Source organism: Podarcis melisellensis (assembly GCF_964234715.1).
Source record: "Podarcis melisellensis genome assembly, chromosome: 9".
In the NCBI taxonomy this organism is placed as follows: Eukaryota; Metazoa; Chordata; class Lepidosauria; order Squamata; family Lacertidae; genus Podarcis; species Podarcis melisellensis.
Genome location: NC_138541.1, coordinates 78,926,900 through 78,948,451, shown reverse-complemented (window position 1 = coordinate 78,948,451; position 21,552 = coordinate 78,926,900). Strand labels below are relative to the sequence as shown.

The window sequence follows — 21,552 nt, the reverse complement described above, 5'->3', positions numbered from 1 at the left end:
TGATTGCTTGCAGTATTTTCAGCTAAGTGAAACATTCCAAAGGGACAGACAGAAAGGCTTTTCCAGAGAAATTTCAAGACTTGAGAAAGACTTAATACAAACACACACAAAATTGCTCTCTAATATGTACAGACTTCTCCTTGCCTGGGAGGTCAAGGAGGAAGAAGTAAAATCTATTATGGTACAATGGACCAGAGATTTTGGTTACAACATCCTGGAATCATGGGAAAGGTTGTGGAGGGGTGACTTAAAATTCACTGTGTGCTACAATTTAAAAGAGAATTTCATGGAAATGCTCTACAGATGGTACTTAACACCTGTAAAACTTGCCAAAATGTGTAAATCTAGGTCAAACATCTGTTGGAGATGCAGGGAGGCAGAAGGCACTATGGTCCACATGTGGTGGAATTGCAAAAAAATCAGACATTTGAGAAACAATATATAATGAACTTTTAAAAAAATGTTTAAATGTTCTTTTCCTAAGAAGCCTGAAGCCTTCCTGCTAGGCATAATGAGCAATGGAATTCCAAAAAGAGTAAGGAAAATCTTCATGTATGCAGTAGGAACAGCAAGAATTTTAATTGCTAAGGTACGGAAAGGAGACTGTACTCCCTCAAAATTAGACTGGCAGAATAAAATGTTAGATTGACAGCAATCTGAGACCATACAGATCAAATATTTAATAGAGAGTGGAATATTTACAGAGACTATTTAAAAGAACATTGTAACAATTTAAATTCTTTGGCAGGCCTGGATTGATTTGTGCATGAAATAAGAGAACTTTACAGAATTAACACAACTGAATAACCTAGGAGAGGTAAAGTTAAATGTGCAGTTGTAATCACAATAGGGGGATTGGAAGTCATGTTGAATTGTGTGACTGGTGAACTCAATCTTTTCTTCTTTTGTATGGAGAATTAATTTTGGATTGCCTTTTGTTGACTGTTGCATATTGTTTTGCTATGTATTTGTTTTGTTTTTAAAACCAATAAGGCATTAAAAAAAAGAATCTGCCAATAGCACATGAATCAATCTGGCTAACCTGATTCAAAAACACACATGCACCCCACTCACACATGAAAACAAATCTCACTGCAGCCAGTCAAAGACAACCAACCACCCCCTGGACCACCCCCAACCTTTCACCACCAAAGAAATACAAGGGAATAGGAAAGAGATGCTGACACAAACCCCCACACATACACGAAGTAGAAGAATAGAAGCATTACCACCTGACCTGACCCCACACATCATTCCCCCCTCCACTTCTTTCCCCCTTTTCTTCCTAATGTAACACTAATGTCTCAACAAATGAAACTGATCTGTAGAAAACGTAACTTGAAAAAAGGGACATTGCACATACTTTTGTAAACCAAGAAATCTTTAATTAATTAAAAAAACCCACCCGAAAACCTGCTTGAACGGTTTTGCACAGAAACAATAAGAGGGGTGGCAAAAGAGACTTTAAAAAACCACATTTTAAAAGGAAGCCTCAGGGCCTTGGATGATCTTACAGAAATGCTTCCTTTTAACTTCCTTCCAAGTCAAAACCCAATCTCAGATAGGTGATTGCTGCACATGGAAGCTCTACTTTTGACAAACAATTTACTTTTACTGGAAGAGACGCTCATTTTCCCTTTAGCTATACAGTTATAATACTTATTAGAATTCCTGTAATGATTTTTTAATCTCTGTCTGTGTTTTATGCCTTTTAAAAACAAATGTGTTGAGGTTTGTTTGTTTGTTTGTGCGTGTGTGTGTGTGTGTGTATGCAAATGCATGTGTGTGGTGAACTGATTCTTTGACCCAGGAGAAAGAAAGCCGAGTTTCATCCCTGCATGTTGGATATTTTGTCTCCAGCATTGCCACAGGGGAGTGAAGACCTCCCTATTATTCAGGGGCCCTATCCCTCATTTGCAACACAGTTCACCCTCCAGTTTAACATCCTGCTGGCATAAATGGTTAAAAGCAACAAAAAAGGCTTTTATGGGTATGTTCGTAGCAAAAGGAAGAACAAAGAAACAGTGGGGTCACTCAGAGGAGAAGATGGTGAAATGCAAAAAGGGGACACAGAAAGGGCTGAACTCCTCAATGCTTTCTTTACCTCAGTCTTCTCTGATAAAGAAAACAATGCCCGACCTGAAGAATTTGGAGCAAATGATTCAGCAGAGGAAACACAGCCCAGAATAACTAAGGAGACAGTACAAAAATACTTGGCTAGTCTAGATGTATTCAAGTCTCCAGGGCCAGATGAACTGCATCCAAGAGTATTAAAAGAACTGGCAGATGTGATCTCAGAACCACTGGCAGTCATCTTTGAGAATTCCTGGAGAACAGGCGAAGTCCAGGCAGACTGGAGGAGGGCAAATGTTGTCCCTATTTTCAAAAAGGGGAAAAGAGAGGACCCAAATAATTACCGCCCAGTCAGTCTGACATCAATACCAGGGAAGATTCTGGAGCAGATCATTAAGCAAACTGTCTGTGAGCACCTAGAAAGGAATGCTGTGATCACCAATAGTCAGCATGGATTTCTGAAAAATAAGTCATATCAGACTAACCTGATCTCGTTTTTTGACAGAATTACAAGCCTGGTAGATGAAGGGAACGCAGTGGATGTAGCCTACCTTGATTTCAGCAAGGCATTTGACAAGGTGCCCCATGATATTCTTGTAAAGAAGCTGGTAAAATGCGGTCTTGACTATGCTACCACTCAGTGGATTTGTAACTGGCTGACTGACCGAACCCAAAGGGTGCTCATCAATGGTTCCTCTTCATCCTGGAGAAGAGTGACTAGTGGGGTGCCACAGGGTTCTGTCTTGGGCCCGGTCTTATTCAACATCTTTATCAACGACTTGGATGATGGACTCAAGGGCATCCTGATCAAATTTGCAGATGACACCAAACTGGGAGGGGTGGCTAACACCCCAGAGGACAGGATCACACTTCAAAACGACCTTGACAGATTAGAGAACTGGGCCAAAACAAACAAGATGAATTTTTGCACTTGGGCAAAAAAAATGAGAGGCACAAATACAAGATGGGGGACACCTGGCTTGAGAGCAGTACATGTGAAAAGGATCTAGGAGTCTTGGTTGACCACAAACTTGACATGAGCCAACAGTGTGACGCGGCAGCTAGAAAGGCCAATGCAATTCTGGGCTGCATCAATAGGAGTATAGCATCTAGATCAAGGGAAGTAATAGTGCCACTGTATTCTGCTCTGGTCAGACCTCACCTGGAGTACTGTGTCCAGTTCTGGGCACCGCAGTTCAAGAAGGACACTGACAAACTGGAACGTGTCCAGAGGAGGGCAACCAAAATGGTCAAAGGCCTGGAAACGATGCCTTATGAGGAACGGCTAAGGGAGCTGGGCATGTTTAGCCTGGAGAAGAGGAGGTTAAGGGGTGATATGATAGCCATGTTCAAATATATAAAAGGATGTCACATAGAGGAGGGAGAAAGGTTGTTTTCTGCTGCTCCAGAGAAGCGGACATGGAGCAATGGATCCAAACTACAAGAAAGAAGATTCCACCTAAACATTAGGAAGAACTTCCTGACAGTAAGAGCTGTTCGACAGTGGAATTTGCTGCCAAGGAGTTTGGTGGAGTCTCCTTCTTTGGAGGTCTTTAAGCAGAGGCTTGACAACCATATGTCAGGAGTGCTCTGATGGTGTTTCCTGCTTGGCAGGGGGTTGGACTCGATGGCCCTTGTGGTCTCTTCCAACTCTATGATTCTATGATTCTATGAAATGGTTAAGAGACTTAAGGGAGTTGTTACTTCAGAATAACGGCTTGTACAAGTAAGGCTTTTGTCAATTATATCTTCATGTACGCCTAAACATATTTTATTAGCAAAAGGTTAACAGGCAATGAGATCTTCTCTTGAACTCTTCATCTGGAATGCCCCATCTCTGAACACAGAGCACCATCTTACTTTGGAAGGTGCCCAGAAACAGGAGCTGCCCAAAACAGGGCACAGCTCACCCACCCAGATAAGCCATTCTAAAATAAAACAAATTGGGCTTTCCTTACCCTGGCTCTGCTGTGTGTGTGCACACAGCTGCTGGACTTTGAAGTACACATCAAAGCACTTTCAGGTCCAGGACTGACTCCACCCTCCCTGGCTGGCAATTTAATACTTCTGGAGAGGAAGGAGTATAAGCAACTTCCTGTTCCCGTTAATCCCTACTTGAGCAACAAGGTCTGGTTTGTCCTTTGCTCCTGACTCTTGACTTCCTTCTTGAGCTTGTCTCTTGGATGTTCCTTCAGCACCAGCTTCTGGCTCACTCCTTGAACTTGCTTCCTGGTTTGTGCGTTGGTCCCAGCTTCTGACGTGTCCCAGCTTCTGGGCTCCAGATCTGGGCTCACCTCAGACTCCTGCCCAAGACCCATCCCTGTCAGTGTGGCACCCCTTAATCCAGGTGATATGGGCTAATAGGGTTTATTTAGGCCTGTTTGGACATCAGCAAGGGTTAGACTAAATGACCTCCAGGTCTCCCTTGAACAAACTGCTGTAGGAACCCAGAGGCAGGAATGCCTTGCACACAGCAGCTCCCAGCAAAGCTTGCACCTATTAGTCCCTGGCTGCTGGAGGAGTAATTTGCAGCTCCATTAGCACTGGGAGTGAGCACCCAGTAGCCTTGCAATGTGTCCATTTGATAAGAGGAAAGTTCCATTGAATAATGAGAAGTAATTAGATTTCAGGGTTAACCAGCTTCCAGCAAAAAGAGAGTGGGCGGGCGGGAAGGAGAGCCATTGGATATTGCTGTTCTAGCTCATCAGACAATGGAGGTTTATCTCTGCTGAAAATAGCACCAGAGAGGTAGAAGTTATTAGCAACCACCCGAGCATGGTGCTGCCATCTCTCCCGCTAGTGTTTAGTGGCACAACTGGCTCATGTCCTTGTCAAGGCATACTGAAGTCACTGGGAGGTCAGAAGAAGCCTGCTTATGGAAACTCTGCACAAGCAAAGGGAATGACAAAAGGGAGCCCATCCCCTTGCATGTAGCATGCAGAGTCCTGATTTCTTTCAGCTATAAAAGTGTACAGAATCACATTTGTGTAGAGAGATGGTTTAGCTTAGTGGGAGAGCTGAGTAAAGAAGAGCTAGAGAAAATCCCCACCCCTTTTATCATAATACTAAAACTCAAGGAGGGGGGCACCAGTTGGAATTTTTGGCAGTAAGTTAAGGGCAGCTGTATTGTCATAATGATTGACAGGAGGTTTGGAATAGCCTTCAAGGGAGGGACCATAACTCAGCAGTAGAGCACCAGTACTGCACACAGAAAAGTCCAAGTCTCTAGTATCTCAAGGAGGGAAAGAAGGAATGAGGTATCAGCTGGTGGGAAAGATCCTGGATACTTCTAGAAGGCTAGAGATATACTACAGTGGTACCTCGGGTTACATAAGCTTCAGGGCACACACTTCGCTAACCCAGAAATAGTGCTTCAGGTTAAGAACTTTGCTTCAGGATAAGAACAGAAATCAGGCTCCGACGTCGTGATGGCAGCAGGAAGCCCCATTAGCTAAAGTGGTGCTTCAGGTTAAGAACGGTTTCAGGTTAAGAATGTACCTCCGGAACGAATTAAGTACTTAACCCGAGGTACCACTGTATAGGGATGGGGTGAGACATTCAGCTTGGTTTGAATTTCAATGACAAGCTCCCTAACTGGTCTCTTTCCAAAGCTATATGCCAACCCAAACACCATACGCGTCCCTGGAGGGGCTGCTGCTGCTTCAACCCATCTCATGCCAGGCTGCAACCTGTGTTTTGTGAGTCCCAGTCCACCAGTCAAAGCCAAATGGAGTCAACTAGAGGAGACAAGGAAGGGCTACACTGGCAAATATTGTGACTTGGGATAAAGTAGTTTACCTATTTTTGTCCAGCCACCTGAGGGAAGAAGAATGTGCCAGGAGCAGCCATGTCTCTGCCACTGGGATCGGTAATGCCCATGGTAGGCGGATGACAGGCAGGGTAAACAGTTCTCATTTTGTCCCCTGGACAAAGCCTCCCAGTTGTGTTCTACAAAGGCAGCTAAAAAAGAGGAAGCTGACCGCTAGTGCCAGCTCCTGAACTAGATGTGAGAAGATTAAGGTAGGTAGCCATGTTGGTCTGACAGAGCTGAAATAAATTAAAAAATTGTCCAGTAGCACCTTAAAGACCAACTAAGTTTGTTCTGGGTATGCACATGAAAGGTTATACCCAGAACAAACTTAGTTGGTCTCTAAGGTGCTACTGGACAATTTTTTAATTTATTTAGATGTGAGAAGGCAGGCAGATAGGGGGAGGCCAAGGTTGGTGGGGCGACACTTTGTTTGCCCTCATGGGCCGAGCTCCACTAACTTTGAGAATAAGCAGTATATAAAATCTTCCACACAAGCAAACAGTAAATGTGTTCTGACACTGAAAGAGCTGGCTGTCCCAAATATGAGCCTGATTCCTCTGTCCAGAAGCTTGGGAACATCTTGAGAAATGTCTGCACTGTCCAGCTCTCTCTTTTTCTCTTTCTCTCTCTCCCATAACTAGGATGCCTGGGGGGAGATCTCTCCAGTGCAAGTCCCCAAGGTGGCAGATGGGGATGACATCTCGATCCAGAGGGATGAGTTTGAAGGGTGCTGAGGGAAGAGCAGTGGTGAGGCCAAGATGATGCTCAGCCTGTCACCGAGTAAACATCTGCTGTTGCCACGCAGATGTTATCTGGAGTTAAAGTTGGTGTGCCTTGCTGTGCCTGTTGTCTAGAGGAGTGAGGGCGAGAGAGCACTGCAGTGGCCAAGTAGCCAGCCACGTATGGTGCCATCTTTTCGCTGAAAGGTCACTCTGTAAACAAAGGCGGGATACATGAGACAATGTATGACTGACTTTGGGGGACGGAGAATTGTGAAGAATTGCATACATGAATCCAGAGGCAAGGAGCCTTCCATGCCTCTCAATATGTCCCTTAGGACCACCTCCCCTTGACCATGCCTCCTCCCCAACCCAAGCCCCCTCTCTCCAGACTACACCAGCCCTGCTCTGCACTTTTCTTTGAGTACTTCTGCTTGACTGGAGGATGGAAAGCTGAAGATCCATTGGAACCATTGGTCCATCTAGCCAGTATTGTCTACACTGGCTGGCAGCAGCTCTCCTGCGTTCCAAGCAGGGTTCTCTCCCAGCCCTACCTGGAGATGCAGAGAAGTCAGGATCTACTGCATGCAAGGCATATACTCTGTCCCTGAGCTATGTCACTTCCTCCTTGCATATGTCTGGCAGCGTAACGGCTTCAGAATGTGTACCATTACTGTAAATCATATGGACCAAAAACTGCACCAATCAGCGTTGGAGCTCAAGCAACGCAAGATGTGGAGGGATCATTTCAGAGCAATTAACAGTAGCCTAGTAGAAACCTGGTTTTTGTGGGGCCACAATAGAGCTACCGGTGTAAAAGAAGAGTCCCCTCGCCCAATGCTCCATCCACTGCTTGCCTCTGGTCTCTTAGAAGGCTGCCTAAGCAGGAATGAGGCCCTCAGGCAGAAAAAGGTTTCCCACCAACCATCCACAATAGATGTTGTGATGGGCCTTCATCACACGAATCAATCCCAGAAACCCCAGCACTGGTTTTGTTAAGTGATGCTTGGATTCTATTGACCCAGGGCCAATTCATTCATTCATTCATTCATTAGTTGGTTTGTTAGTCACCCAAATCAAACACACTGTGAGCAACTTAGAAAGTATGGCAGAGTTACAAGCATAGTGATTACAAGAACAAAAGAACAATCTAAATATGTTTTTCATCTAGTGTGGGCTTATTCTTATTTTTTTAAAAAAAAAATGTTTTGAATTGTTCTTCCTAAGTCTTTTTACCATTAATTTTATCATTTTATTATTCTGGTAAACTGCTTTGAAGGTTTCTTTTGCAATCAAGCAATATATAAATGTTATGAAATAAATATATAAAGTTCAATACAAGAGTTACAGTGAAAACAGGTTTGGGCTCTGACCCCCCCCCCCCGAATTCATCCTGTCACATGGTTTGGCCTTGTGTGGTTCACTTTTTTAAACCAATGGCTGTTATGTGGGGAGCAAGTTGGATCAGGATCATGGCATGGCGGTGGGACGTTAAGCCTCTGCCCTTTCCATGATCCTGATCCAAATTGCCCCCGCCCCCCCCACCCTGACAAGACTCACACAGACACAAACCCAAGTATGAGAAATAGCACAATAAGAGCCCACCAGACCAGGCCAGTAGCCCATCTGGTTCAGCATCCTGTTCTCACAGTGGCCAGATAGATGCCTCTGGGAATCCCACAAGCAGGATTTAAGCACAAGAGCACTCCTCCAGCCCATGGTTTCCAACACCTGGGATTCAGAAGCACTGCCTCCGACCATGGAGGCAGAGCACAGGCATCATGGGAAGTAGTTTTTGATAGCCTTCTCCTCCACGAATTTGCCCAATCCTTTTTGAAAGCCATCCCTATGGGAGGGAGTTCCATCGTTTACTATGCGCTGTGTGCAGAAGCACCTCCTTGGATCTGGAGGGAGCCACAGTGTCCCTAACCTTTCTTTGAGTGGAGCAAGTCAGAGATCCTTCCATTGCATCCAGTGTTCAGGGTGTGAACGCATCATCAAGCTAAAAACAGATACAATTTCCCCTCCCTGTGGCCCAGATTGCTTTCTTTCTCCTTCCCCTAATATCTCTGAGTGTTCTTACTGCTCTTCTTCCCTGAGGCTGAAACATATTGCGTTGTTTGCAGGGAGCCATCTGCAATTACTCCCAGACATCTTTCTTGAGTGATAATAGCTAGTTCAGAGTCCAGCGCTGTGTAAGTGTAATTAGGGTTATTTTCCCAATGCCCACCACTTTGCACATGTCAGCATTCCCTTTCATCTGCCTGTGTGAGAGCGAGGGCAGCGTTGTGGCATTCAGAAGGTCAAACGCGTTGGCATGAGTATGCAGTGTCCGTGAATGGGTTGCTCAAGTGGCGCCTAATTGGGCAGAAGGAGGCATGGCCATGCTAGTGCCCATTGATTTCCCCATGGCTAAAGGGAGCTGAAAGTGAGGAGTGGTTTGTGTGCCTGAATGGGCCCCTTGAGTTCTGCGCAGCTGGAAAAGTAGCATGTCACTGACCAAGCTAAAGTTTTGTGCTAGAAGCTGACTGCGCAGCTGGAAAAGTAGCATGTCACTGACCAAGCTAAAGTTTTGTGCTAGAAGCTGACTTGTACCCTGTGAGCGTATTTGTTCAACTAGCACTCTCCTGTCTACCTTGGGAAGACAATGAGTAAATAAACAAACCCTTGTGTTGCAAAATATAAGTCAGAGACTTTCAGAGACTTCAGTTTGTTAGTATTGATGTTTTGAATTATTCCATAAAGTTTTTCACATTGCAATTGTTTCTGGCCATCATGTTGCTTTTGATATTGCTACCTTGAGAAGAGCCATAGCTCAGTGATGGAGCCCCTGGTTTGCATGCAGAAGGCCCCAGGTTCCATCTCTGGCCCCTGCCGGAAACCCTGGAGACCTGCTGCCAGTCATTGTGGGCAATACAGAGTAGCATGGACCAAAGAACTGACTTAGTGGACGGAAGGTCCCCTGTGCTCCTATGAATACTCCAGGAGTAGGGAATGTGTGGCTCTCCAAATGTTGCTGGGCTCTGACTCCCATTGTTCCTGGATTGTAGGATCTCTTTCCTGTCACTTGCTTCACAATATTTTAACTGGATATGTGGAATCTGGAGACGTCTGCATGCAAAGCAGGTCTCCACAAATGAGCCACTCTTCATTCATCAACTAATCATCCTGACTAGGCCTGGGCAATGTATCAATACATCTCTCAGGACCGGTATGAGGGCCATAGTGTGATGGCTCCTTCACCTGGTGGTTCCTCTGATGAAGTGCACAATAGTCCATGCAGGTTTGTGCCATGATAAATGTGTTAAGTCTTCAAGGTGTCACCAGACATGATGCTGGGGATTGCGAACTTCTGGCTTTCCAGCTGAGATCAGCCTCCTTCACCTGCCAGCCCCAACCAGGCTCCCCCGTTCCACCTTTGCTTGTCGTCACCAACATTGCACACTCCATCTTCCATCAATCACTGGCCAATGTGGATGATGATGGGAGCTGATAGCTGGGATAACTCAGTTAGTAGAGCATAAGACTCTTAATCTCAGAGTTGTGGGTTTGAGTCCCGTACTGGCAAATGATTCCTGCATTGCAGGGGGCTAGGCTGGGTGACCCTTGTGGACTCTTTCAACTATACAATTCTGTGATTCTGTAGTTGTCCAATGACAGAGTGGCCTACTGGGAGTTGGCCAGGGCCACAAATCCCATGGGCTCTCCAGATGCTGTTGGTTGGAGCACCCAGTTTAGTTGAGCTGAAAGGGGCAAGCAGTCTGACCTGGTCTAAGGCAACTCCCCCCCGCTTTTCCAGGTGACCTCCTGCCCCACCACTCCCTCAGATAATAAAGCAGGGTGATGCAACCACAAGTACATAAGAACCAGACAAGAACATCAGAAGAGCTCTTCTGGATCAGGCCCATGGCCCATCCAGTCCATACTCACACTGGCCAGCCTGAGCACAAGGCAAGGGCAAAACTCTCCAGCAAAGGATGGGCCCCTTCTAAGGTAATGCTTCTTTCTTCCTCAAGGGGACGCTCTCCTTCCCCAAGACCATCCTTCTCCCCGGAGTGTGGCACTGCTATGAAATCCCTGGCGGCCTCCTCGACCGCGCTCTCTGCTTCTGTTACCTTTTGCAGGTCCACCACTTTGACCTCAAGGTAACAAACTTTTCCCCTGAAAGCCAGCAGCCCTTTGCCCTTTGGACATGGTCACTACTTCTTCTCGGTGGGGAGCCAGTCCTACTTACGGCAGACCGTTCGAAACACGGTTGCCTCTCTACCTACAGTCAGCCGGGCTTACTCCCGAGTAAAGGCGCCTAGGGGGACAGAGGGGGAGGGACGAGGGCGGTCGAGAGCGTCTGCTCGCAAGAGGCACCAGCAGAAGACCTCGGCGCGCACCTGCCTTTCTTCGCCGAGGTTCAGCGGGGCTGCACCGACAGCTCCCTCCACCCGCCACGGGGAGCCTCCGCGCCCGCATCCAGGCAAAGCAGCGGCGGCCTCTCGGGCTGATGTCATCGGCCGCTTGCGAGAGGCTGTGCCTGCGCGCTCGAGCCGAAAGGGGGAACCGAGCCGCCAGTTGCGCGGGCCACGCAGCCTCGGCAGCGGCGACTACCAGCCGCGGGTTGAAGCTGCTCCTGGGCTGACGGATGCGGGGAGATGTAGGCAGCCGGAGCGCGGCTCCCCTTGCTAGCTGAGCTTCTGCCGGATCCCGGGAAGGGCGCTTGGGCTTCCCAGCTGCGAGGGATTCCGCCGACGGTGCGGGGCGAAAGGAAAGCCGGAGAGCCGCCGCCGGCGCGCTTGGCAAGGATGCGCGCTTCGTCGCAGCTGGCGGCGCCTTGTCTTGTCCCCGCTGCCGGGCTCCGGGCTCTGGCCCAGCGCTGGCAGGCGACGCCCCAGTGATCGCAGCTGGAGAAGAGCGAGCCCCGCCGGCGCGGAGGGACGCTCGCCAGGCTCCGCCGCGGGGACGCTTTCTCGCTCCACCAAGCGAAGCTCTTTCCTCTCTGGGCAGGGCCCGCAGGCAGGGGAGAAGTTGGCGGCCCCTCTCGCCGCCCCCCGTCCTGCCCGAGCCCCCGGGAATCCAAGCCACGCCGCGGCCGCTGCCCCCTTCCCACGTCCCGAGGGGCCGCGGAGAGACGCGGCAGGCGGTGGCGCCGGGTGAGTAGCACGTTCCCCTCGGGGTGGGCGCTGGATCGCTCGGGGGGGGGGTGCCTCTCTCGCGCCTCCACGTCCGGATGCTTTATTAGACGGGTGGGTGAAACCCAGGTAGAGCTGGGTGCCTGCGGACCTCAGAGGGGCGGCGGGGGAGAATGCCGCGCGCGCTGCGATCCGGAGATGTTGCTTTTGAAAAGCGGGGGCGGGATCTGGTTTCTAACTAGGAAAGGGCAGGCGCTTTGCGTATGCTCGGAGGTGCTCTTTCCTTGAGGGCTGCTTTCTGTTTTGTTCTGTCTGTGGAGTTTTTAATGCTGCATTCAAGCAAGAGTGTCCAACATTGTGAGCAGGATTTCATTTATTATTATGAATCAATTTTTTAAAATTATACGCAGAGTGATATAGATACAGTACCCCTTTTCCTAGAGCAAAGTATGAGAAAGTGACTGGGCCAAGGTCACCCAGTGTGCTTTGGTGGTTGCGTGTGGGGATTTGAACTCTGCTCTCCCTTGTCAGAGCTCTTCCCACTAACCGTTATGCGGCACTGCCTTTTCAGTCTCTGCACACAGCTTTGCTGTGATTCCTGGCATTGATGTTTGTAGTGTGTGTGGGGGGGTGGGGTGGGGTGGATTTCCAGGCCTGCTCTTGGCTGTATTCAATATCAAGGCTACAACAACCCTGAACCTACTCTGACGCGGAGAAAACAGTGGTGTGGATAGGAAATCTTAGACTCTGGTCTGCTGGGGACTCCTCCTTAGATGGTGATGTGTGTTTGCATCCTTTGCTTCAAAATACGATGCCCATCCACCCGCATTGAGGGTCCTAGTGCTGCGTACGCAGCCCCTCAAGCATCTCTGTCTGGTACCCAGGACTTGACCCATCCTGCCCTGCTTGGCACCTTCCTGGAGTGTAATTTGCCCGCCTGGATGTGTCCTTCTACCTGTGGTGCTGCTTCTGGCTCTTCTAGATGGGTTGTGCCAGCGTGTGTGAACTAGCCTGTGGCTTAATCCCTGCCCACCCCTGGCATATGCCTGCCCACCCCAAGGGTTGACCAGGAGGGAATACTGCCTTCCAGCTGGAAAATATGCCCTGTCCCTGCTCCAGAGTAATGGAGGGTGATGCTATTTGTGCAGGGGTCAAGCAACCACTTTCATGGCATTCTTGCCTTCCTGCCTTCCTGTGTCGTGTGTACCAGTTCATTTAAGATTCCAGCATAATAGATGATTAGTGGGTAAAATCTGCTGACTTTACTTGAAAAAGAACAATGAGTTGGCCATGAGTATAGCAGCTCTTAAGAGCGCATTATCTGTGGTCTAAAAATAAGGGAGGATGCCTTCCCTCCCTAATGCACTTACATGTGCAATTAATGGTAGCTCTCACCCCCCACACACAGCTGATTGGCAGCTGATAATGTGACTCACCCACCTTATGGGACTGTTGAGCAGACATCTACTTGTATGAGCATGCTTAACAACTGTGCATTATTATATTGAAAACAGGGTGTGTATACATTGTGTATTTTTGGGTGATGGAATGGAGAGAATTGAATGCTGAACAAAGGAAGCCCTGGACACGGGTGGGGTGGAATGAGGCAGAGATCTAGACTGCTGGATCTGACATGATGGAATAGCTCCTTCTGAAAAATTGATTAAGCATAGCTCAAATGCAGTGATCAGGTGGGGATGGGAAATCTGTGGTGGTGCCTGAAGAGCAGGCGAAGAGGAAGAGCAAGCTTTCCTCTTCTGTTTCTTGCCTCTTGGAAAACTGCTTTGTGCCAGTGGCTCCTTCCAGGAAAGCTATTGTCTGTCTTTAATGGCTTGGCTACTCTTGGACTCCAATTTTGTTAGGGCTGGCAGAGCTCCTAAAGCTTTAATGGGTGGTGGACAAACAACAACAACAACACCCCACCATGTGATAAAGCTTATTCTCTGCCACAGTATCACTTGCTGGTGGATTTCTGCCTGTCACATAGCTGCCAAAGGAACAACCAAACAGAAAAGGTGGCAACACTCCCTGTGTTATTGTCTCATTGCAGAGGGATGCTGGGGAGATTTTGGTAACCTTGATTGCTGAAGGAACATAGGAAGCTGCCTCAGACCAAGTCAGGTTATTTGTGCATCTATGCTACTATTGTCAACTCTGACTCGCAGCAGTGGTCCAATCCTTTCTAACTTTTAATTTCCCATCACCTGCTGTCGAATCCTTTTTAACTGGAAATGCCAGATACGGATGCTGAGACCTCCCAGATGCAAAGCGTGAGCTCTGCCCTGATGATAAAAATTCATCCAGTGGCCTCAGCATGCACAATTGTTCCTTGGCTATTTCTTTCCTTTAAGTGACCCACTACCTGATCTCACTTCAAGTGGATGTTTTAAGCTCTCCTGCTTCTCTAAACTTCAGACGGTGAAAATATTATTGGGAGTTCTTCTTGGGTGTCACATCAATAGACTGAATTATGTTGCATTCTTAAGGGTATATTCATCTGTTTTTATTTACTGCATTCATATCGCAACTTATTCTCCAAGGAGTTCAAGCTGGTGTACTCTACAAGGTTCTCCCCTTCCTCATTCAATCCACACAACAGCCCTGTGAGGTAGGTTAGGCTGAGAGGCAGTGACTGGCCCAAGGTGAGCTTCATGGCTGAGTGGGGATTGGGACCCTAGTCTTCCTGGTCCTAGTCTGGCACTTGAACTGCTTTGCCACACTTGGGCTCTGGATTTGGGGCCAGGATATCTTAACAATCTTAACCCATTCATTTGTGACATCACCAGTCATGTTCCCCCAATACTTGAAGTGCCCTTGGTGGGGCAGAACCTTCTCAGCAGTGGCTCCTGGATGGGATTTAGTGGGCCAGCTTCAACTAGGTGGCATCTTTTGCAGTGCTTGGGAGAGGTGGACCGATTTCTCCTGCTTCGGCTTTTCCTCACTTTTGTGCTTTAACTTGTTCACACTGGCTTTGAATGCAATTCTGCTGGGTTTGTTTCCTTTTTTGAAGTAAAACACTTTGCTGTCATTTTTCTTAGAAGTGGTTCTTTAATGTGGCTGCAACATTATACTGTTCAGGCAGGTAGATGGTTCACTTTAACAGATCATCCCCTTCCTGGCTGCCAAAGTATCATCAGTTGGTATTGTGAGATCTTTAGGATGAAGGGTGAGTTTGAAATATCTCTGTGAAATAAATGCTATGCTGGCTCTGGAGAAACATATATATCTAGCTAATGATGCACACAAGTGAATAGGCTGGAGCAAGAACGGGGGTTGTTGCGATGAGTTACTTTTAAAAAACAAGAGACAGTAGATGAAAAGGTGTCAGATATCACAAGAACGTGCCTGCTGGATGAGGCCAGTGCCCCATGCACTCCAGCATCCAGTGACCAGGCAGACACCTAAGGGAAGCCAGCCAGACAGCAGCACCTGGACACAAGAACAGCCTTCCTTCCTGTGGTTTCCAGCAAGCGGCATTCAGAAACATTGCTCTCTCTGACTGGAGAGGCAGAGCCGAGCCATTGTGGTTCGTAGCCATTGCTAGCCTGATCCCTCATGTGTTTGTCCAGTCCCCTTTTAAAGCCATCTAAGTTGGGGACTTTAAATTAAAATAAAGCAGAAACTCTTTTTATTAAAAGCCTTTTCACCAAGCTGAAGTGGGAGATGTCACCTGAAGGTGGAAATAGAAAGCAATCGTCTCAGGCAAAACTTCAAGGGAAACCTATTCATAAGGTTCACAAAGCTTTTATCTGAGAGTGGAAAGGTAGAAAGTGGAGTTAGTATGTTCAGGGTGGGGAGGGCAGCTTGATGTTGTGTTGGTAGGTGACCAAATGACATATGTAAGTCTTGTCCTTCCTCTGGTGTGTGTCAAATGTCTAACAATTTTGGTAACAGATAGCATTTAGGAGAAATTGCATCTGGTGGTGTATGCTAGAGGCCCATTTCTTTCTTGTTCCTGAATGTGTCTTGTAATTGAGTCTCTGAAACATGTTTCTTTGACAGCTGTCTGGCTAGAAATTGGTAAAGTTTTGTTTCACTATTCTGAAGGGCTGCTAATGGCATTCGGAGGGCTCATAAAGGGCCTTCCAGCCTGGTTTGATGCATGCTGTCGAAACACATGGAGCATCTGTTTCCCTGCTCACACCCTGCCACGTCACCTTCAATGAACCCCTGGGGCTGGTTCAGGCAAGATTTGGGGAACGGCCCCCAAGTGAGCAAGGCTGCAACTGGAAAGTCTCCTGATGGCTATATACTTACAGCAAAAAGGGCTCTGCTTGCCATTTTGAGGAGATCTTAGCAGTTTGTGGGGAGTGATGCAAATGTTTGGCATTTTACAATGTGCTCAGTGATTCTTGTACCTTCCTTGGTGAGCGTACCCAAACTGCTTCTTGGGGCTGTCACTAGAGCTGCTCTGATTCAGATCAGGAGTGGGAACCACTTCACTGCATCATAGAAGTGTAGAGTTGGAAGGAACCACAAGGCTTATCCAACCCCCTGCAATGCAGGAATTGCAGCTCAAGGATCCCTGGCAGTTGGACTCTTGAGGAGGATTACTGAAGGGGAAGATGAGACTACAGAACAGAGCCCTTTGGACACACACTCGCTGCTGCTAGATGTGCCCAAATCTACTGGTGAGGATGGAGTCCTGGAAGCTGCCTCTCCCTCACCAGCAGAAGGGACTATTAGAGACAGTTGTGGCTGTTTCTCCAACAGAGCATGAGAAGGTGGGTTTGGTGATGTCACTTGCAGAGACACAGTATATCAAGATGGCACTTGTCTGCCAAGGTGGAGCGGCTCCCTTCAGGCCAGGATTCTTACAAGTAGCTGGGCATTCTCCACCTCAGCTTTGAAGAGTGGCAGGGAAACTCATTGGAAGAAACACTTTCACAGCTCCCATTCAGTCTTGGAACCCATCCTATGGACCAATGATGGGGACTTGATCATAAATCTTTCATGGCAGCTAACATCCTTGTTGAGGAAAACAGCAGACAGCCTCACCCCAAAGGGAGGGGATGATGGAGATAGTCTCTTAAGACTGCCTGAATCCCTCCTCTGATTAGATGTTGCATCCTGCTCACCACACATGTGCAGTATCTTGACCTCTGTCCCTTCAATGGGATGCAACTGATATTTTCCCAACCTGCCCAGCACATGGGTAGGAGCAGTACCTTTGTTGGCTTAATAGGAAAGAGAGACATCTTTGGGTGGTAGTGGAGGATAATGTGCACTTGGGCTTCAGACTTCTTGTCTTGTTGCATTTCCAGAGAAAATTATAATCATTTTTTTAAAAGAGTGATCTAGATTCACCTTCCAGAGACTTTTTGCTTAGCCCCTCTTTATATATCCAGGGGCTAATCAAAAGTCTGAAAGTTAGGGTTGGGGCCTTGGATAATATGGGTCTCTTGACTCTTCTTTGCCATCTGTCTAACTTGCCACAAAGGTGTGGGTAGAATCTCTACAGTTCTAACCCACAGACCTAGGCAAGAAGAGAAGGTAGCAAATCCAAGTGCCCCAAAGAGAGGTGCCTCCTCACACTGTCCCACAGGGGCCCCTGGCCAGCACCCCCTGGCCAGCTCCAGAGGCACCATTCACCAGGGGAGCTTGTAGCTAGGGCTTTTGCAACAAGCAGCTTTAGGAGCCAGAGACACAAGAGGGCATCTGAGGAGGGAGGGAAGGACACTGGTAGAAAACCACTGCCCTAGAGGAACCACCAGCTAAACATGTGTTATTGAGAACTTTGGTTGCTTGCAATATGTGCCCCCCTTACTCTGGTACCTGTCATGTTCAGTCAAAGTACCTGCCCCATGAGAATCACACGAAGTCTGCACACCTTGATTTGTGCATGCAGCACTGTGAGGTCAGGTCCTATGGAGTGTGAATGAATGATGACCATGACAGGATTGCTTGCCATAGGACTTTGCAAGCACATGTGATATGAATGGATTTTTATTTATTTGTGCTGCAAATAAGGAAACAAAGCAGCAATTTGTCACCTTTGCAGATGTTTCCACTGGGCCTGGAAGGCTTCAGACAAAAAATAAAACAGCAATTCTCTAAGTATCTACAAATCTTCAGGCAAAAGAAACTCACCATTTATAACTCCACTCACTAAACAAGGTAAAAGGTAAAAAGGTAAAGGACCCCTGGATGGTTAAGTCCAGTCAAAGGCAACTATGGGGTGGCAGTGCTCATCTCGCTTTCAGGCCGAGGGAGCTGGTGTTTGTGGGGAAATGGCTTTGCTTTGTCTGCCCTGGATGTGCTGCCCTTCCATTTTAACTCTGCATCGTGTAGCCATGGCATTATCAGAGAGGAAAATGTTTATCTATACATTTCTATTCTCACTGTGATGCCCTGTTCTGGATAGATGCACTAATTGCATTAAAGGGAGCCACATGTGTAAGCCGAACTCTGATGGATGGAAATTGTAGAAGGCCTGCAGAGAAAGCAGCAGGGGATCCCAAGCAAACACACAGGGGAGCAGCAGCTGTTGGCTGACTGCCTTTCTCTGACAGTTCCATCCTTGCTTCTGCTCCTGCCATCTTTTTCTTGGGAGCCACTTGCCAAGGGATTGAGATGGAAAGAGCAGGGACATTAGCCATGGACGGGGGAAACAGGGTGCTGAGTCAGATAGAAGGCAAGAACAAGTTTTTTAAAAACAAAACAAAAAAGACAAAACTGTAACAAACTATGATTTAATCAGATAGGCAAAGTATAATTTACGCGTGGATTTTCTAATTTCACTACTCAGATATGTTAAAGAAGCTGTACTAAGAAAGGACAGGGAATTAATGCAACACTTCTTAACTGCTCCTGGAACTATTATTTCTAAAAACCTCAGCATGGAGGTGGGTGGTGGGTGGGATGAGAACACCAGCTATAGAGAATGTATATCTAGAATCTGGGACAGAGTATGCCTGGTTAAGCTTACATATATGGTGAGAACCAAAATGGGCAGGCCATGTTTTCATTTGGAAATTGTGACTTTTTACAATGTACTGGTGTAATGAGGCACAGGATAATGTGAACCCATTTATGCTCCATAAATTGCCAGTTAGCCTGTAGTCTTTGAAAGTGTGAATATATTTATATAGATATAGCTACCAGTATGCAGTAGAGATGTGTACCAAATTTGGTCAAATCCCAAACTCAATCAGACCAGTTCAAGGTGCAGATCCACCTTCCCTGATAAGGGTTCCTTGACAAATCTAAGCTCCAATTCCCTCCACACAAAGCAGCCCATCACCATTCAGTGACAGGAATGGGATACTCTATCCGGTACCAATTGTCAGCTGAGGGCCAGTTCTGTGCAGGTTTCTTTTTTTGATCCCTTCACAAATTACAGATGCAGAGTTCCTGATCCAGTTTGTAAACTGAGCATATAGGAGGATGTAACACTTTGTTGTGGTCCTGGTCAGGATCAGGGCTGCTCTGTTCTTGCAAATCCCATTGCCAAAAGAAAAGTAAGAAAATGTAGCCCCATTTGTTTCAATGGGATGTTTTCTGTTTAGCTACTTCCACGTGAGACTTGCTCAGAGGTGCTGGCAATGTGGAAGAATAATCTGGTTGTGGTGGTGGTGTGTGTGTTTTTAAAAACTAGCCAGATGGGTGGGGTAGAAATAATAAATTATTATTATTATTATTATTATTATTATTATTATTATTATTATTAATATTATTAAAAGGCATATTTTTAAAAAGTTATGTTGATTCAGCGCATTCCACAAAGGGTCAGCATAGGGCTTGCGGTAGAAGTTGTGAAGCTCAACTAATCCCCAACACAAATTGTTCTAGCAACTGTAGCAAAGGAGAGGCTAAAATTCAATCGTCCATGGCATTTCCCTAAATTAAACAATAAAGAAGGAGTTGTTTCAGATTCTCCTTACACTGCAGTTCCTTATTAATCTCCACAGTAAACATAAAAGGGGTGGAGGGGGAGAGACATGATTAACCTTAAGAGGGATGCCTCCTGCTTAAAGATACAAATTGATGCTAAAGTGAGGGAGACATGGCAATGGAGTACAGGGAGGCACTTCTCAGAATCAGTAAATAGACCACAGAGTCTGACATGGAGTCAAAAAATCTGGCTAAGCATCAAGCCAAAGTGTATTCATGAATTATAAAGCTCAGGGGTTATTATCACCCACCCTCCCCAAGCCTGCTCCCAAATTAATAGAATAACAGTGACCTCCACTTTCATTCCATCCCTTCCATTTTCCCCAATTTCCTTCCATTTTCTAAAATTTCACCAGCGAAGGCCCACAGGTTTCAATCCACATTTGCACAACAGCTTACATAGGAGCAACCCAATTGCCACAAGATAATGAGGAAGACTTTGGATTCTCTGGAGCTCTCAATCAGTCTGGATACAAAATGGTGGGGAAGGCAGGGGAAACCCCAAAATGCTGCATTGTCACCTTAGGGTTATACTTCATGGAGTCCGCTTAGTCTGTTCATTTTTTATTTTATTTTTGCAAATTATTGAGCCCATGCCACTTCTTTCTCTTTCACAATTCAGAAAGCCTTCTCAGCTAAGGACCTCAATACCTCAAGGACTGCCTCTCCCCACATGGACTGACTTGGGCCCTGAGATCATCACTGGAGCCCCCCTCGGAGGTCCCGAGGGTGGCAACACAAGAAGAGGCCTTCTCTGCAGTGGCTCCTCACTTGTAGAATGCTCTCCCCAGGGAGGCTCACATGGCACCATCAGTACATTTCTTTAGGTGCCAGGCAAAAACATTTCTCTTTTTTTGCCAGGCCTTTGACTCTTAATAAGCTCTGGTCACTTTGACTGTGTGGAATGTTTTAAAGCTGCCTTTTAAAAATTTGATTGTCTGTTAGATTTTTCTTTGTTTTTCTTTTATGCTGGTTCTAATGTATTGTGTGTTTCTTTACATATTGTACATTGCCTTGAGCTGCCATGTTTAAAAAGTGATCAATACATTTACATAATAATAATATTTTGTCCAATCCTCTTTTAAGGCCATCCAGCTGGTGGCCATCACTTCCTCCTGTTTAATTATGCACTGCATGAAGAAGTACTGGTGTCTGGGAATGGCTGCTGAGACCATATAACACTGGTCCCGAAAGACCTTCAATGGCTTTAAAGCCCTAAACGGCCTCATCCCAGTATACCTGAAGGAGCGTCTCTACCCCCATCATTCTGCCCGAACACTGAGGGCCAGCGCTGAGGGCCTTCTGGCGGTTCCCTCACTGCTAGAAGTGAGTTTACAGGGAACCAGGCAGAGGCCCTTCTTGGTAGTGGTGCCCACCCTGTGGAAGAAGAACTTCCTGACAGTAAGAGCTGTTCGACAGTGGAATTTGCTGCCAAGGAGCGTGGTGGAGTCTCCTTCTTTGGAGGTCTTTAAGCAGAGGCTTGACAACCATATGTCAGGAGTGCTCTGGTGGTGTTTCCTGCTTGGCAGGGGGTTGGACTCGATGGCCCTTGTGGTCTCTTCCAACTCTATGATTCTATGATTCTATTCTATTCTATGATTCTATGAATGCCCTCCCATCAGATGTCAAAGGAAATTAACAACTATCTGACTTTTAGAAGACATCTGAAGGCAGCCCTGTTTAGGGAAGTCTTTAATGTTTGATGTTTTATCGTGTTTTTAATATCCTGTTGGAAGTCGCCCAGAGTGGCTGGGGAAACCCAGCCAGATGGGAGGCATATAAATATACCGTATTTTTTGGTCTATAAGACTCACTTTTTCCCTCCTAAAAAGTAAGGGGAAATGTGTGTGCGTCTTATGGAGCGAATGCAGGCTTCACAGCTATCACAGAAAGCAGGACAGCAAGAGGGATTGCTGCTTTCACTGCGCAGCAATCC

The 21,552-nt window shown here is 46.8% G+C and overlaps 1 protein-coding gene across 1 annotated transcript in view; it reads left to right on the top strand.

The window, feature by feature from the left end:
• Positions 1–10,453: 10,453 nt before the first annotated feature.
• Positions 10,454–21,552, top strand: part of LINGO1 (leucine rich repeat and Ig domain containing 1) — a 629,635-nt gene continuing 618,536 nt past the window's right edge. Inside the window, exon 1 of the mRNA XM_081925639.1 lies at positions 10,454–11,744. The gene's annotated coding sequence lies outside the window, so the exon portion shown is untranslated. The remainder of the gene's footprint in view (positions 11,745–21,552) is intronic.